We start from the raw sequence: 17,881 nt of genomic DNA on the forward strand, positions 1-17,881 counted from the left end.
TCACACCACCTCCCCTGCCAGTTAACAGGGCAGATAATGGGGCTCACATGCCTCTAGATTTGGCTCTGTGGGCAGCAGATATAAATTAATTTCATTTTTCTTCTGCTGACTGTGAATAAATGGGGATTGCAGATTCACAGAGTAGTCTGAGTTGGAATTAAGCCTTGGAAAAGCAGACAGAGAGGGAAGGGAAGGGCTGTGCTGCCACCACAGGAGCCAGCTGCTCTCTGAGCTGGCTCAAAAGCAGGGGCTGTGGTCCAGGCAATGACAATAGCCATCACTTGGCCCCAGCACTCCTACACAACTCTGGTCCTCTCCACCTTCTCCGCTCTGGCTGGGGCTGGAGCAGAGCCTGTGGCTGTCCCCAGGGGTGTCCCAGCTGACTGACCTTGGCTAGGAAAGGGGGACAGGGATCAGTGGGTACCCACTGCCTTGGTGTGAGACAAAATGGAGCTGTGCCGAGGCTGGGGAGCAAAGGCTGGGCTGCTCCCAGGGAAAAAGGTGGCAAAAACAACCAGAGGATGCAATTCCCTGAGGAACTGATGCATTTTGCAGATACTTGAGAGCAATGTTTCATCAGCTCCTCAAAATGATAGGATTACCAAATATTTAACCCTCCTTCCAGTTCTTGTCTCTGCAGCATCCTTGAGAGCTGATGGTGGCAAGGGCTGGCTTTGAGGAGCATAATGTTTGCAGGAGGTGCTCCAGTTCAGGACCCCATGGTCCCATGCCAGAGGACAGTCAAGAGCAGCTTTCAGGCATATCCAGGTACAAAAAAGGAGGCATGTCCTTTGCTTCCTGTTTCCTGGCTAGTGCCCTGGGGGTCTGGCCAAGCTCCTCTGAAGGGCATGAGCAGCTGCCCAGCTCCACCAGTCACAGGGGCAGAGCAGATCCTGGGTGTGAAGAACTGGGGGATGCTCCTGCAGCTCTTGGCAAGTCACCACCAGTCTCACTCTACCTTCTATGAAGCAGTTGCTTGGGCCAAAAATGTTTTCCAGAAGAGGGCACTGGAAAAGCATTTGTTGGTAGGAGACTGTGGCCGTATCTTCCTGATATTTCTCCTCCTCATTTTCTCTCCATGCAGGGCCCTTGCTGCTGTGGAGGGACAGGGGATGGGGAGGACTCTCTGACTCCCTATAGCCATCAGTGTCTCCTACAGCTTGCAGTGCAGCCTGGTGGGCCCTCACCCTGCTGAATGAGGGGTGTCCTAGGTCTTACAGACCCCTAACTTTGGGAGGAGCTGGAGCCAAGCCCCAGGTTCCTTGAGCTTTGGCCAGGTGGGCAGAGCTGCCCAGTGAGAGAGACATGAAGTGGCCAGCACCACCACAGCAGCTGGAGAAAACCTCAAGGCAATGTCTGGCGTTTCTCAGCTGCTTTCCTTCGCTCTCAGCCTATCCAGGGTCTCTGTGCTTCTCAAGAAATTAAGCCCTGTGACAGCTCATGGAGACTGGTAAATAGTAACTCCACTTTATGGATGAAAAAGTGACTCAGAGGAAGATTCAGTGAGTTACCAAGGATTGCAGAGAGTAAATTCCTGATAGGGGTGTGCTGAGATGTGGGCCTGTGTGAGGTGGAGGTACTGTGTGGGCTGTGGGGTGCAGGATATGCATGGGGGAATCTCAAGGGGCGACCTCCAGCTCTCCTGGGGCAGCAGCTCTTCATTACCTTTCAGTCCACTGGCACGGAGAAAAGAAAACCTACAAATCGTCCCTGTCATCCAACAAAGACTGTTAGAGAAAACAATGTTTCCAGGATACATTTTTCATCATCTCTTATTACACATTTTCTAGGCATTTGAATACAGTTTCTTGCAACTCAGTGCTACAATGTGATGTCGCATCCTTTTGAGTCAGAGCATCCAGCTTGAGAGCCAGTGTCTGGCAGCACACCCACACAGGGATGGAGAGCAAGAGCAAATTCTTCCTCTGCATGCAAAAATAATCCCAAACTACCTAAACAAAAGGAAGAAAACCATCCTGGGGAAAACCACCTCTGACAACTAAAATAACTCCTTGCAACGGCTAAATTGAAGGAGAGAGAGTAACCAAAATTCCTGTGAAGTGACTGGAAAGCTTTGCTTTGCAGCTCAGCTCCAGAAATGCTTATGGATCTGTTTTCTGGTTTGCCTTTTTTGGGCTTAGTAGACCAGTTAAAAATTAGTTCAAAACCTCACATGCTATGAGGTGAAGCACATAACTCTGACATTACTGCACCAGTTTTGTGCCTGAGCCTTGTGTAATCCCTCACAGTTACAGATTTGAGACAGATAGATAAGAAAAATAAATTTTAAAACTCTGTGCTCTCATATGCATGTTGTTTAATATACTTGATACATCAAGGTGTTTGAGTACCATCATCCTCGGCAAGAGCTCAGCATGGACCAAAAGTGAGCCAAATAATGAGATTTGCCTCTAACATTGTTATAGTTATTTCATGGATTCTGTAGGCAATATAAGATGGTATAGCAGAGTTTAAGCACTTTGTATTTTAATAGACTCCTCATCTTGCTCTTGACAAAGACATATTCAGGGAATGAATGAGTTGTAATGTTCCCTAACACTACCCACTGCAAACAGTCAAGAAGCAACACCTCATATTGAAAACCTCACTTTTTAGATTATGACTGGAGTTTAATTTGGGATTAGTTTCATCTGGTGAAGAGCAGTTTAAGAGGTGATTATCTCAATGGTAGCTACAAAGATGGTGCAAAATTCTCAGCGTTGTCAGACATTATAGGGAAGAGCAATGGCCATAAGTTGTGCCACTGGCAGTTCTGGTTGGATATTGGAGAAACAACTTCTCCAGGAGAGTAGTGCAACCTTGAGACAGAGGTGGGGTGGTCATCCTTGGAGGTTTTCAAACTTAAGCAAGAAAAAGCCGTGGCTGACCTGCTCTGGTGCCTGCTGATAGTCCTGCTTTGGGTGTGAGGCTGGGCAGGAGACTTCTTTTACAGCTGGTATTTCTGGCACTGTATTCTGCACTCAGATAAGCCCATGGGTGATGCAAACAAACCTCATGATATTTTTTTGACTCAGTCCTCTAATGGTGTGAGTTGAGGTGTCTGCATGCCAGAGATGTGGCAAGGAAGGCACAGAGGCATGTTGGCATGGGAGATGGGTGGCCACTTCCCCCAGGATCCTGCTTCCTGTCTGTTGCACAGCCCCTGTGTTGGACCAGTGCTTCGGACAAGGACATTGACCAGGATGGTCAAACACCCCTGCAGGCAGGGGGTGGCCAGTGTGGTGCTTCAAGCCTGTGCACGGGGGAAGGAAAAGCAGAGAGCTGTCTCTGGGAGAGCATCATGGGTCTGCCAAGACTGTGCAGCTGTGGCCGGCGTGGCTCCCTGCAAGAAATAGTCCTTTGGCAACTTGTGCCTGAAAACCTTTGCTTGCCAAATCCCACAGGGGAAAGGGCCAAGGAGTCACATCTTATGTGTCAGGAATGACATTCAATCCTGTATCCATTAGTGGGCTTTTACCTCCCTTGTTCTCTAACAGGTTAAATAAGCCTCTGAAAACCTGAGTTTTGGAAGGGTCAGAATTCAGATCCAGATTTTGTCATCCGTTCAGTCATTTCATTAATAAGATAGAATAACTACTGGCAGCAAGTAATGGTTTTATGGAGTGAGACAGAAAGTTGTGTGTCTCAATGTGAAGCCTGGAGGCATACAATAGTCTTTTCCTAAACAAATTGAATCCTACAATTGTACCATTGATGGGACCTGCCTGAAATCAAGGGCAGCTCTATGCATGAAGTGGTAGAGGAGTAGGAAGCATCAGGCCTTCAGAGGTACATTTTCATCATAATGTTTGAAGATTTACGTGTATAACTACGCAACTCAGGGTGAGACTGTGCCTCTAAGGCAAAATATATGAGCTCATATAAAGAATTTATCATGATAATAACAATTTGCATTTCTATAGAACCTTTAATCTTAGGATCTCAAAGTGCTTAACAAACACAAATTAATTAATCCTCACAACTCTCCTGCATGGTAGACATGTATAATGGAGAGTCGCTAGCAGCTAGCTTTCCATTATAAGTCTCATTTTAACTACCTCCTAACTTTGCCAAAACTGAACCAATACACACAAAAATTTCACAAGAATGATCTTGTCCTGGGGTAGGATCTTTTTAGAAATTGTGGAGCAAATAGGATAAGATAGTTTAAGATAAGTAGGTTAAATGGGGAAACCCGAAAGACATCTCTGAATGAATTAATGCACATGGTCCATTAGTCCAGAGAGGAGGGAAATACAGAATTGGGACAGACACATGCTTCCCCATAACTTGCTGGAATTGAGATTCCAAGGTGATAAATGATTATTCATTATCCACTCTATTAATTACAAAACTGGTCAACTAGATGAGTGCAGGAGGTGATCTGCTTTTTTAAATGGAAATATCCTTTACCAAGAGCTTCACTCATCCCCAACTATGAAGAGAAAATCACTGGGAGTTAAATATTTCCTCCTTTGGAGAGTTATTCTGTAAAACCTTTGGGAAAAGGCTGGATGAGCAGATCCAGCCATGGTCTGGTGTTGTAGATGGAATATTACCTTTAAAGAGAAGATGCCAAATCCAGCTTGAGAGCCAGTGTCTGGCAGCACGCCCACACAGGGATGGAGAGCAAGAACAAATTCTTCCTCTGCACGCAAAAAAAAATCCCAAACAACCTAAACAAAAGGAAGAAAACCATCCTGGGAAAAACCACCTCTGACAGCTCAGAGCTGCTTAGACCTGAGGCCCAGGCGTGGAGGAGAGAGCCAAAGTCTTTCCTGTTCCCTTCCTTCCAAAACAGGAGGGTGAGGTGTAGGTGGACAATAGGGTGGAGGCTTGTCCCTTGGCCTCCGATTGGGGTTTGCTCTGGCAGGCTCACATGGATAGCAAATTGCTGCCACTCCCAGGAGGAAGGAGGAGGACGGGGGATTATGACTCAGGTGTTTGTAGGGTGGTACAGCCTCCAGGGATGCTTCCTTAGCCAGGTGCCCTACGCTTGCTCTGGAGCTCTGCTGAGCACCTCATCCCCATGGTGCAGCACCGTGCCTTGTGCTGCTTCACAGCTACACCTCTGCCCACCCCCCGGGTGTGTGGCATGACTCAAACACTCTGTGTGCCTGTCACTGCTCCGTGTCTCCGTCACTGCTCAGTGTCCCTGTCACTCACTTGCCCCCATGCCATGCCACAGTCTTGGCTGCTGTCCCGCTGTTGGTGCGCAACTGCCTGGCTCAGCAGGTGCTGTGCTTTGGTGACTCTTCTTAAGAGAAAAATAAAGTCTGAAAATAACTCAGAAAGGTTGTGTAAAATCTGTGATGAGCTGGTTGCTGGAGCATTTTTCAAAAGTATGTGGTTAGGATGTACATCAAGTGGTACCTGTAATGTTGAAGACTTTTGATATAGAGCAATCAGGGAGATCCAGTGGTCACTTTTTTAAAAAAATGGGATTTTGCTCAAAATGGGGAGTGAGACAGACTCTGCTCCTAGTATAGTCCTTTGGATATAGACAAGAAGAAGAATCTTTGCAAAATCCATCAAAGAAGGGAGAAGGGAGGTAGAAAAGAAAGTACAGTTTGCCTTTTGCAGGCAGGTGTGTCCCCTGGCCCAAGCAGACCTGGAACACTGCAGGGGCCATGCAGGCAGCCCTCAGCAAAGCCAGCAGCAGCATCTGCTGCCAGAGCAGAGCCCGGGCTCCTGGCCAGGGTCAGCCTGGGGCACCCCAGATCAGCACTGCCTCCCTTTCACCACTGGAAGATTGCACAGATCAACCCATTGATATTGAAAAGGGCTCCGGAGGTGCAGAGATAAGAATTATTTATGACTAAACAAAATAGACCAATGGTAATTGTTTCACAGCAGTTCATAGTCCAGTGCCAGGACTTGGCTGTTATCAGGCCACACATTTAGCCAAATTCTGGGCATGTTTTCTTCTGCTGTGATCAAATGACCTTGTCCTTGCAAAGGCAGGTAACATTTGGCCTTTGTTTTCATTGCATTTGTAGCTGTGCAACAGGTACAGCACGTGGCCTGTTGTTATCAGTCTTGTTACAATGCTGTTACCAGGAGAGAGCTGAACTACACTTCACAGTGAGACCAAAGTATTTTGTATTCTGAGGAATGAAGACCTTGAGTACTCTGCTCCTACCCATGTCAAATTGTAGCTTGCTCTTCAGACAACCTTTTGGGTTTCAACAGGATGAGATGATAATCTAAATATTCACTCTTAATGACTCTAAAATATCCTTCAATTTTTGCCTAATTTTTCATATGCATGTGCTATTTCATATAAAAGGCGTGGAGAATAAAAACCAGAATAAAAATGAAACATGGGTTATTCTCTAGTAGTCCTTCTGGTCAGTGTTGCAGTCCCCTGTGAAGATGCACTCATCTGGCCTGGGGCAGTGACCTTCACTGCATGCTATTGTTAACAAGTGCTGGGAATACAGCCTCAGACACAGAGTGGCACTGGAGGAGAAATGCCTTGAGTTTTAGTCCATGAGTACTAACATACTGAAGCAAAAAGTATGATTGATCAGAATAAGCAGCTTGTTCTGTACAGGTAAATCATACTGCAGTTTTCTAGTTGCTGTTATTTTCTTGAGTCTTTCCATGAGTGACAACAAATTAAACTGATTACTGTGATATAGTAAAGCCTTGGATTTACCTTTAACTTTTTCTTTAACCTGAGAGCATTTTGAGAGTTTTCTTCCCAATTCAATCTCCTGCTCAAAGTGGGCTGAGCTATGGTGCTAGAGTGTTTTGTTAGAGGTTTAGTTTTCCCTGTCCCCAAACCATCAGATGAATGCTCTGATCACAAGGCCAGAGTCAGACTTTCTCCTTTCTGCTTTCCCTGCTCTCACATTTGGTTGCACAGTGACTCAGCCTCATTCAGCACCTGGGTGTTCCCAGGTGAGATAGCAAGAGCAGAGATCTCTCATGGCACAGCATCAAAGTTCTCCTTCACAACTTCTCCACTTGGCTGGTGTGCAGGAGAACACTGTGCTGTCACTGCCCATCTAACTTCTGAGGAGCCTCCAAAATTAACTCATCTTGGCTTCAAGTCCCCTGCAGAGGTGGACTCTTACCACTATAGAAAAGTGAGAGCTCTTCAAACTGGAAATGGACATCCAGACAGCTGTCAGACCAGGCATGGATATGCCCAGTGAATTTACCTGCATGTAGGGTTGGTTACCCAGTCAGAAACCAGGCAGACAGGAGTGCTGGCTACAAGGCAAGTGGCTTTCACCACCCATGTCCCAACCTTGGGGGCATCTTATTAGGTTGGATGCCTTTCAGTGTGCATAAATGCACAGCAACTTCAATACACAGCACCTGTCTGCAGGTGGATTGTGAGAATCCTTTGTGCACTTTACATTTGCCTACATTAACATTTGTGTTAACATACTGAGACTAATGGTAGTATGTGTGTGCAGAATTATATTAATAACTCCACTATTTTCTCTATTATAAGTATCATGTTTCTTAAACGTTTCCTGTGTGGAAGTTGCAGTATTTAAAAGATACTTGTGATAGATTTTATCAGGAGAATTACAGTATAATGGAGGTTCAGTAAGGAAAACCTTATCAGAAACACACAGGGAAAATCACCAGATCAGCCTGCGCTGTAGGTGAAATCAATGGTAATAATGCTTATATCCTCCATTGTGAAACAAAAAAAGGCAATTAGGGAGACTGTGATGATGTTTGGATTACTTTCACAACGGAAGACATTAATTCAAGGACATTTCCACGGCCAAAGACAGACTTCAAGATCAGACTTCATGATGATTCATGACCAGCAGCTGATTTGCAGTGTGCTTGGTGGAAGCAGAGCAGGGTGGGTGAATTTCTTGTCATGACTTGGCTGCTGTGGACCTGCAACAGGAGCATGCTGGTTAGTTCTGCTTCCACCTTACTTCCCCCACAGAGCCATTGCCAGAGGTAACACAGCAGTGGGGAGATCAGGTTTCTCAGATAAAGTACTTCACACAGGATATTTAGGACGCTTCAGAGTATGTTGAGTGTATGTTTCATTCAGTAATTTATCTACTATACCATCAGGCAGGGGCAGACAAAAATTGCCCTACCACAAACCCAGCTTTAAATCTTGTCTACACAAGGACCTATGTGTCAAGGTTTAACCCCCAACAGCAGCCAAGCCCCACACAGCTTCTCACTCCCTTGCCCATCAGCAGGATTAGGGAGGGAATCAGAAAAGTAAAAGCTGGAAAACTCCTGGGTTGAGATAAAGGCGATTAAGTAGGGAAAGCAAAAGCTATGCATGCAAGCAAAGCAACAAGGAATTAAATCACCACCGTCTCCAGGTGAGCAGGGCCCCATCACACATAACAGTGACTTGGGAAGAAAAACACCATCACTTCAAAGATCTCCCCTTTCATCCTTCTTCCTCCCACTCTATTATACTGAGTAGGATGTCCTATGGTATGGAATATCCCTTTAGTCAGTTTAGGTCACCTGTTCTGGCTGTCTCTCTGACTAACTTCTCATGCACTCCCACTCCTCTTGCCAGTGTGGCAGTAGAAAAGCAGAAAAACCCTTGGCTCTGTGTAAGCCCTGCTCAGCAAAAACAAAAACATCTCTATATTATCAACCCTGTGTTCAGCACAAATCCAAAACACAGCCCCATACCAGCCACTGCAAAGAAAATTAACCCTACCCCAGCCACAAGCAGCACATCATGCTAGCCTGGCAGCCAGGGTAATGCTGGAGGCACACCTCATCATTATTTCAGAAAGAAAGAGAGGGCACACAGAATGAGGGTGGGAATCAGGAGCTGGGCTCTGTTGCATTCTCTGTTGTTGAATGAGTAGAAACCAGGCACAAATGACCAGGCTCTAGTTCATCCACCGGACTTTAGATTTCTGACAGCACGGCTCCAGGGACTCATGGGTAGCAGGGAGTCACAGAGGGAACTTGTCCCTTCCAAAAAGGGACTCAGATCTCCTTGCATGTGCCTATTTTGCTGTCTTCCTTCAGTGACGGCAGAAAGATCCTAGACGCCTAAAGCTAGAAGGAACAGCTTGGCCTTTGTCTTTTTTTCCCTGCCATAAAGGGAGGATAATGATGATGACCTTTTTAAAGAGCTTCTGACATCCACAGATAAAAAAAATAAAACTTGCAAGGGATTATTATTGTTGTTATATATCTTTGAACAGAGGCAGCAATGACGTTTCTATGACATTTTATAATCCACATGAAATGCCATAATAAAGATAATGACACGTATGATGGACAAAGTATGCTTAGTTGTGGTATTTGGCACTGATCATTTGGCCTATTTCTTTTCCTATGTATTTTATGAAGAAGAAAAAGAAGAAAAAACATTAGCAGACACCTCTTGCAAATCCTGCTAAAATCAAAACTCTGCTGAATTGAACACATACAGAACTTTTTCAGGCTTTAGAGAAAATACACGAGCTATTTTAGAAACGTATTTGAAAATGGAATTGTTGATCTCTGCGGATGGCACCGTTACTACACTGATAAGAACACTGACCTCCCTGAAGCTGACCCTCCTGCAGGAGCTGGGTGTGAGTACTGTGCTCAGCTGCATGATTCTGGTTCTTGACTCCAGGTGTGATGTTTTGCCATCTGCCTTTGAGTGGGTTGGGCACTGCAGAGGTCTCTCAGGAGCAGTTAGCCTGGGCTCTGCTTTGCCTTGTGTCTCCTTACCTTGTGCACTCCGAGCAGACACTGACATTAGAAAGGACCTGAAGTGTCAGAGCAGTGATCCAGACACAGGCAGGGTCTGAGGACAGCAGCAGGAGATGCTATTCAAGGAGAGCATATGAGCATGGTCACCTTCCTGGTCAACTGCCACATCCAGGCCTGCAACACCATCCAGCCATTTTAGTATCCATCTATGGACCTCTCACCATGAGTTCATCAAACCCCTTTTGGACCCTGTGGCCAGGACCCCTATAGCACTCTGTGACAGCACAAGAAGTGAATCTGTGGATTAAACATGGTAAAACCCTGGCACAGATTTCCCAGTGAGATGGTAGGTGTCCCATCCCTGGAATCATTCAAGGTCAGGTTGGATGAGTTTCTGAGCAACTTGATCTAGTTAATCTCCCCACTCATTGCAAAGGGATTGGATTAAATGACCTTTAAAGGTCTCTTCTAACCCAAACCATTCTGGGATTCTATTATTGGTCCATGGCTACTAATGATAAGGTTTCACTTTTCATTCCTTTTGTAAGAGTTTTTATTGGCTATCTTCACTCCCTCATTTTTCAGAGCAAGCTTAGCCAGGCTGATTTAAGTGGTCAAGTGAACCATGATGTAACCAGATCCTGAGATCCATTGCAACTGACTCCATTAATGAGGCTGAATGTTGAACATGGCTGCCAAATCTGTGGCTGGAAAGAAGGCACTACAAAATGTCAATATGACACATCCCCATTTAGAAATAAAAAGGAATAAAAGTTTTCTTTCCCCAAGAGTATTTGGCAAAAGTTTTCAGGAGATAGAAGACAGAGGGACACCACTGGATGAACTAAATATGAAATTTAATATTCGTAAAACAGGCTCAGTAATACTGATCTTTGGTATTTCACTGTCAGAGCATATCAGAAAAAAAAAATTGAGGTTAAATTTTGCAAGGCAAGCTCTCATGAAAATCATTGTCCTCAAATCTAATACAAAACCTTTGATTTATAGTTAAAAGCAGTTAAATAAATAAAATTAAAGTTGACCCTGTCTTGAACACTGAGTCCTAGTCTTAACCTAATCTATGTTTGGATTTGTGTATCTGGCCCACCTCCAGCCACGGCAAGACTTGGAAAGAGGCAGTGCACTGCTGTATGAAACATTCCAAAGATTTGACAAACAAGCGCTTCACCACCAGACATTCTGAAAACCATACTAAAACTTCTGCACTCATGGAACCAGACAGCCAATAATGAGGGTAGGGGGAGCACAAAGGAATGAACCTTTCCTCTGCAGAAGCATCAGCAACACCTGCACTGGCAAACAAATTGGGTTGTGGGTTTTTGGTCCTGAGGCCAACAGAAAGCAACACAACTCAAGTCTCTGAAAGAGAGAGTCAGATTGACATTGAGAGAGCTGCTGTTGGTGGCTCTATCCCCTGGACTGGGCCTGGCCACTGTTTGGGATGTTACTGGATGTCTCTACCAAAACCACTCCAGGGACTGTGCCAACTGCATGGGCAATAATATGCCAAAGCCCAGACCTGTCCCTGACTCCTATTCCCTTTCTGAGATAATTGTGGCATCTTTCCCACCTTTGGGGAACATTTCTGCCACAAGGGATTGTAAGGGGATCCAGTATGGGTAAATGAAGGTAGTGTAGACTGTAATCTTATCCCCTAAAAAGTTGCAACTGAACCAATTACTAAAGATTAGGAACAGGCCTGATGTTAACAGGCCACAGCTGTAGCCAATCTGAAGAGTGTTATAAAAGAGTGGATTGGTTGGCTGAGGGGAACTGGAGTCAGTGGCTGCTGTGAGGACAAGGAGGAGTCAGTGCCTGGAGGAGCTGCCTAAGAGAAACATCAAGGAGGTATGGAACTCCAGCAATATGGAACCCTTGGAATGTACTGACAATAGACCTCTTGTGCTATAAGGGATGGCCTGCAGATGAGCTACAATGGGGCTATGAGAAGGCAACTGCAATTCTTAGGTATGACTCAGGTAAAACATTTGACCCTCCCATAGCTCACCTCTCAAGTGTTCAGCTGCTTGTGAGAGGGTTTGTGGGAAAAGGAGAAACAAAAGGATATGGGCAGTTTTGCTTCTTCTGGCTGGGCTAGCTGATAAAAATGCCTTTGCAGTTGTTCATCCCCAGAGCTGCAGGAATCCTGAGCATGAGGGTGAGCCACCATGAGGCTGCTGGAGGGAGGTTTGGGTCTGCGAACGTGTTACAGCACTTCTGGCTGCAAGGCTACTCTGGGAAATGCTGTCCTAGTTAAGGTCATGGCTCCATTGTGCACCGGCACTGTTGCTTTCTGCCTTTTTAGATGAGCCGCCATAAATGTCTCTAAGGTGATCCACAGCGACTGAAAGAGCAAAAAGCAACCTTTCTTCGGAAGAAATGATGTAGCTGGTTAAAGCAATCTTTCATTTTATTTTCTACCTGTTTGAAGATCACAGTGCAATATCTGCTCTGAACAAATAAATCTTCCATTTCTAGAAATTATCTAATATATCATTTCATCTTAAAGTCTTATTGTGTCCCCAAGAGCTTTTGGTATGTTATCAGTAGTGAGTAACTCATTTCAGTGCAGCTCATCTGAGCACTACTGGTGTCAGTGACTATAAAAGCAGTAGCCTCCTGACACCCACCCATGAGTTTCACCTCAGAATCACCACAGTTGGAAGAAACCTTCTAGATTATCTAGTACTGTAAACCCAGCACCACCCTGTCCCCAAGTGCCAAGTCCAAACACCACTTGAGCATTTCCAGAGGTGGTGACTCCACCACTGCCCTGGGCAACTTAGTCCAATGCCTGAACCCTATTTCAGTGGAAAAAAAAAATCCTAATATCTAGTCTGAACCTCTCCAGGCATGATTTAAGGCCATTTCCTCTCATTCTTTTACTTGAGATGTGGCAGAAGAGACCAACTCCCACCTCACTGACCTCCTTTCAGGTAGTTGTAGAGAGAGGTAAGATCCCCCCCTGAGTCTCCTCTTCTCCAGAATAAACAACCCCAGTTCTCTCAGCTGCTCCCCATAGGACTTGCTTCCTTGGCCCTTCAACAGCTTCATTACCCTTCTTTGAGATGCATCCTGCCCTGATATGTGGGCACCAGTTACAGAGCCATAGTCTCAGTGCAGAAAAGGACTTCCTCACATGTTCAAATTTAACCTTCAGTTCAAGTCCTGCAAGCTACTGTTCTTTAGCACACTTGTGACTGCTGGTTTGAATTGGGGCCTGAGATCTGAGCCTAAAAGACACTGGAGAAGGTCACCTTCATGATGGCTTCATCAATCTTTGGAACCTTCCTTGCTGCCCAGTCTGCTGACAGAGTCAAATTACCCAAAGCAGATTCTTCAGAGGAGCCAGAGTAAGCATGCACCAGTGGGGTGGTTCAAGTTGTATCTCTGGATGGACATCAGTACTACCTTCTTTCCAACACCTCCTGCCTACTTTTCCTACACCTTTTATTCACAGGAGATCTAAATTCGCCTTGGTCTGGTGGCCAGAACTGCAGGGAAGGTCCTGCATCAGTGCAAGTCCCTTTACACTGCCCGGGGATCTCCCTGGAGTATGGCTGTACACAGGTACAAAGCCAGGTGCCAAATTTGGACTGTGCATTGCACTCCCCGTGGTGCAGGGACCTTGTCATTGGGGAATTCTGTTCCCCACCCAAACATCTGCAGGATCAGGGCCCTTAAAGTGCAGAGCAGATTAGGATCTGGTTCTGTGTGGTATTGCTTTGAGGGCTGTGCCCAACTCAAATTGCACCTACCGTTGTGAGCTATGCACTCACCAAAGGGAAATGCCTGTCTTGAAATGAGCTCATGCTGCTCCACTGTGTTCTGTGCCTGTCAGCACTTTTGTGGGCTCTCATGTTTGCAGATATATGAATTATCCCTTGGCAGATGGCTGCTTTTACCCTCTTCTGTTCACACATGTGCTTAAAGTGAATATAGCATCTTATTCACTGTAAGCTTTTCATTCATAGTCTTCTTATTTAGGTGGATAAGAAAAGAGGCTTCTACGTATGCACCTTGTCAGCCCCAACAAGTCATTCTGCTGGGCAAGATCAATGAGAAGGGACTAGGTGATCTTCTGGGGTTCCTCCAGCCTTATAATTCTCTGAAAAGACCAAGGACAAAGCTGATCTCATGGTATGTTAAGTAATCACAGTGTTTCTATTATATTGACTCCTAATTGTGTAAATTAGAATCTCTTAATACTTATTTTTCATATTCCATGTAAAAAACAAAGGCACAAATATGATCTGTCTTTGTACACAGATGTCTGTAGGTAAAGGCAAGCGCTATCAGTAAATTGAAATCCTACCACTTCTTAATTCTACTTCTGTGTATGACTTGATCAAGGATAATTCACTTGTTTTACTTACCACAGGCCATAAATTATATTTTTAATATTTACTTATGTATTTATTCGCATTTATAAGGCAGGATCAATTCTGGAGCCTGGATTTGCCTCCCACTTTAGCTGTAGCCTGACTTTATGCTACCTAAGCATTCTCCCCCTGTGTGCCCAGCTCCCCTCAGGGCTGTGGAGGAACTAAGCTTTTTCCCTCCATGCAGAACATGCCGGCCCCCCTGCCTGTGAATGGACAGGATTCACAGGGGCAGGACACTCTGGCAGTGACAAGAAGTAGTAGAAACAAGTGCATAAAGTGATAGAATCATTAAGGTTGGAAAAAACCTCTGAAATCTTCAAGTCCAACCGTTAATCTCACGCTGCTAGGTCCACCAATAAATCACACCTCCGAGCATCACATCTGTGCAACTTCTAAATGATACCTGAAGGGATGGTGAGTCTACCTCTTATGTAGGTAGCCAATTCTAAAGCTTGGCCACTCTTTCCATGAAGAAATTTTTCTTAAAATCCAATTTAACCTCCCCTTGTGCAACTTTGGGCCACTTCCTCTTTTCTTACACTTTCTACCTGTGAAAGAAGACTGACTCTCACCTGGCTACAACCTCCTTTCAGGTAATTCTAGAGAGTGATAAGAACCTCCCTGAGCATTCTTTCCTCCAAACTAAATTATCCCAGCTCCTGCAGCCTCTCCGGTGGGTCTGCAGCCTTCCTCTGGGTCCTGCAGAGTGCAGGTTGTGCAGTGGCACAGGGTCCCTTTTCTGGCAGGAAGGGAGCCCAGCTGGCCCTGAGGCGTGAGGGCAGACTGCACAGCACACACCCAGCAGGGTCCTGCCGAGCCCATTAAATTGGTTAACAGGGGAAAACAACCCTTTCAAACATGAGGCACTAATGAGAGATTAATCCACCCAAGAGAACATCATAAACTGAAATGGCTTATAAAATAAAACACATCATTAAGTACAATTGAGGTATTAAGTAATAAAGTTTGGAATACAGGATGAGATTCCTTCCTTTGTACAGGGTCAGTGACTGCCCCTTTGCTCCATACTGGAATTGGCAAATGGACCAGGAGGAGTTTTTGACTTGGTCAGAGGACTTCATACTCCAAGTGTCCCTGGGAACAGTGATGACCATTGTCTTGTCATTGAGTTTTGACACAGCACCAACTCTGCTAAAAATTCTGTTTGCAACAACATGAGAAGATCTCTGGTGAATAACTGGCCAGAGCACCATTTTCTGCCAGGGTGCAGTCCATGGTGCCTCCTCAGGGGATCAGGGTGCAGGAGAGGTGATTGTACAGTTGTAGTGTCCAAGAAAAGCAGCCTTACATAGACAGACACCCCCAATCTTGTTACTGGTGATGATGTATTTGGCAGTGAGAGCCCAGCTGAGCTATGGGAAACTAAGTCAGCTGTGCTGGAAAGGTGTTAGCAGATGACACCACTTGTAAATCCAAGCGAACTGGTGAAGTCATTGAGACTTCTTGGGTGAACACTCCTGCAACCCTCCAGCTTTTTAGAGCTGTATGTTAGATAAGAGCTGTATGTGTTTGACTAGTTCTTGCTATAGACATGTATTTACCTTTCCCTAATTTTATTCGCCTTTTTTTTTTCAACACTCTTCAGGCAAGTAGGCAAAAGACCAAAATGGCTACGCCTTGCAAGATAAAATAAATCTGACTTTTTTTTCTTAAAAGATTTCTATCCCGAGTTCTATGTGCCCTGGAAAATATTAAAAACAGAGAGTGGGATTTTCAGTAGCGTTATGGACTGCTTGTCAAGTTGCAACCAATGACATCTGCTTGAGATTTTTGCGTTCTGCTTGTGATTCCTTATGTCTCACCTGATTTTAGAAGCAAACAGACAGTGACCCACCATGGATAAACCCCTCCAAAATTCTCCAGACCTCAGAATAATGATAAAGTTAGAGAACACAGGAAATCGCACTTCATAAAACTAGACATTCAGCAAGGAATTGTCCCTACCTCCATCACTGGGTGTTTGTGGTATCTTTTGTATGGGCTCTACATCACCTCCTTTCCCAAAAATTATGGGCTTTGCAGCAGGCTAAAGGGCAGAACACAGGGCTTACCAGGTATGAATGAAGAAAGGGATGGGTGCTCCCTCACACACCTTCCTCTTTTGAGTGGAAATTTTAATTGATGGACACTGTTTGATGGATCATCTTGACAGGGAGGAGAAGCAAAGCAGAATGCAGTTATGAATCAGCTGGCAGGTCTGTGAATGCAAAAAGGGTGGAATATTGTGAGTCATCATCAAATCTATTTCTCAGTTCTTCTGCAATCAATCTTTTTGTCTCTTGCAGGCTCGACAATGACTCATTCTCTGACGTGCCTTTATGGAACTGCTAAGTGCACAGCTTGCCAGCCTCCCTGGTGCTGCTCAGTCTATCTGCTGCACAGTGCCAGCAGAGGTTGAAAAATGCAACACCTGATTGCTTCAGGATCACTTCAAGAAAAAGAGCAAATTGCTCCTGTGATGGTGTAGGTAGGGAACATGGTGGGACAAGGACTTGAATAGCACTTGGTGCAATTCTAATGGATTTCTAAAATGTTCATAAATCATCCTCTCCTTGAGCACAGCAGAGAGAAAGATGAGTGCTGAATCCTCCAAGGTCTGTGGCCCAAGAGGCTCTTCCTCCCTCTCTGCAAGGTCTTGTTGTCCACCTCTGAACTCTGGGCACTTTGCACCAACTGTGTTTTGCCACCCTCCCTGGATTCTGGCTGAGCTCTGCCCAGCACTGCCATGCTCCAGGTTGTGCCTTTCATTGATACAGTGTGTTCTGTGCTGTGCTCCTTTGGCCCGTCCTTAAAGAAATCTGCTTGGCATTGGCAGTGGTGCTAAACAGGTCTGGGATTGCAAATGGCCCTGATTGCAACATTAATCATAATAGAGACACATTCAGTACAGACTTCTCTGGACTGGAGCTAATCTGATACTTCCCATCAGTCAAGGCAAAACTGAGCTCTGTGTCCCTGTGGGTGAAGTCTCAGGGTTTGGCTGCTCTGGCCATGGCACAGGAAGGCACAGTGATTGTCCCAACCAAAGAGAGCCACGGGGCACACCTGTCCCTTGCTGCTGGCTCAGTTTCTGGGTACCTTGATGCAAGCCAAGGAGCACCACAGCCATTTGTATGCAACTTCTCTGAAATCTCCTCCCCTCTGCTGCTGCCTCCCCAGCTAGCCTCGGGGCAGCCTTGTATTAAACTCCTCTTCGACCCACCCCACAGTGACCATTCCCATGGTCAAGTTATCTCAGGGGTGTTGGGTCTGCAATTTTCTTCCCTGTTTCTTCACACTTTCCTTGGTTTTTATCATCTCTCTGCAAGGAGACAGACCTGCCCAAGAGCTATTTATCTGTCTTATCTTTACACCCAAGCTGAGATCAGAAAATGAAAACTGACATCATCCTGTTCATCCGATTTGCTCTACAAGTGCCGTACTCAGGCCAAAATAAATGTTTACATCACTTTTTTTTCTGAGCAATGTGGCAAAGCCAACATAGCCAAGACAGAGTAAGTGGATTTACCTCCTGCAGAATCACTTGTCTCTTTGTCACTGGAAACAAAGAGAGACCATTCAGAAATGGGAGAGTTATCTAACCAGCTTGCAGAAGTGGCTAAAGGGAAAAGTCCTTTTTTATTGCATTTGCAAATTTGGAAATTAAGCTTCATCTTGTGAGTGTCCTTTTCTGCACCTGTGATGGCCATGATTGTGCTTTACTAATACACTCTGGATTTTTGCCATTCCTGCTGCAGTCACTGATAAGGATATAAGCATTTCCCATCTGAATTCTTATCCTC

The sequence above is a fragment of the Melospiza melodia genome, chromosome 3 (assembly GCF_035770615.1).
Source record: "Melospiza melodia melodia isolate bMelMel2 chromosome 3, bMelMel2.pri, whole genome shotgun sequence".
In the NCBI taxonomy this organism is placed as follows: domain Eukaryota; kingdom Metazoa; phylum Chordata; class Aves; order Passeriformes; family Passerellidae; genus Melospiza; species Melospiza melodia.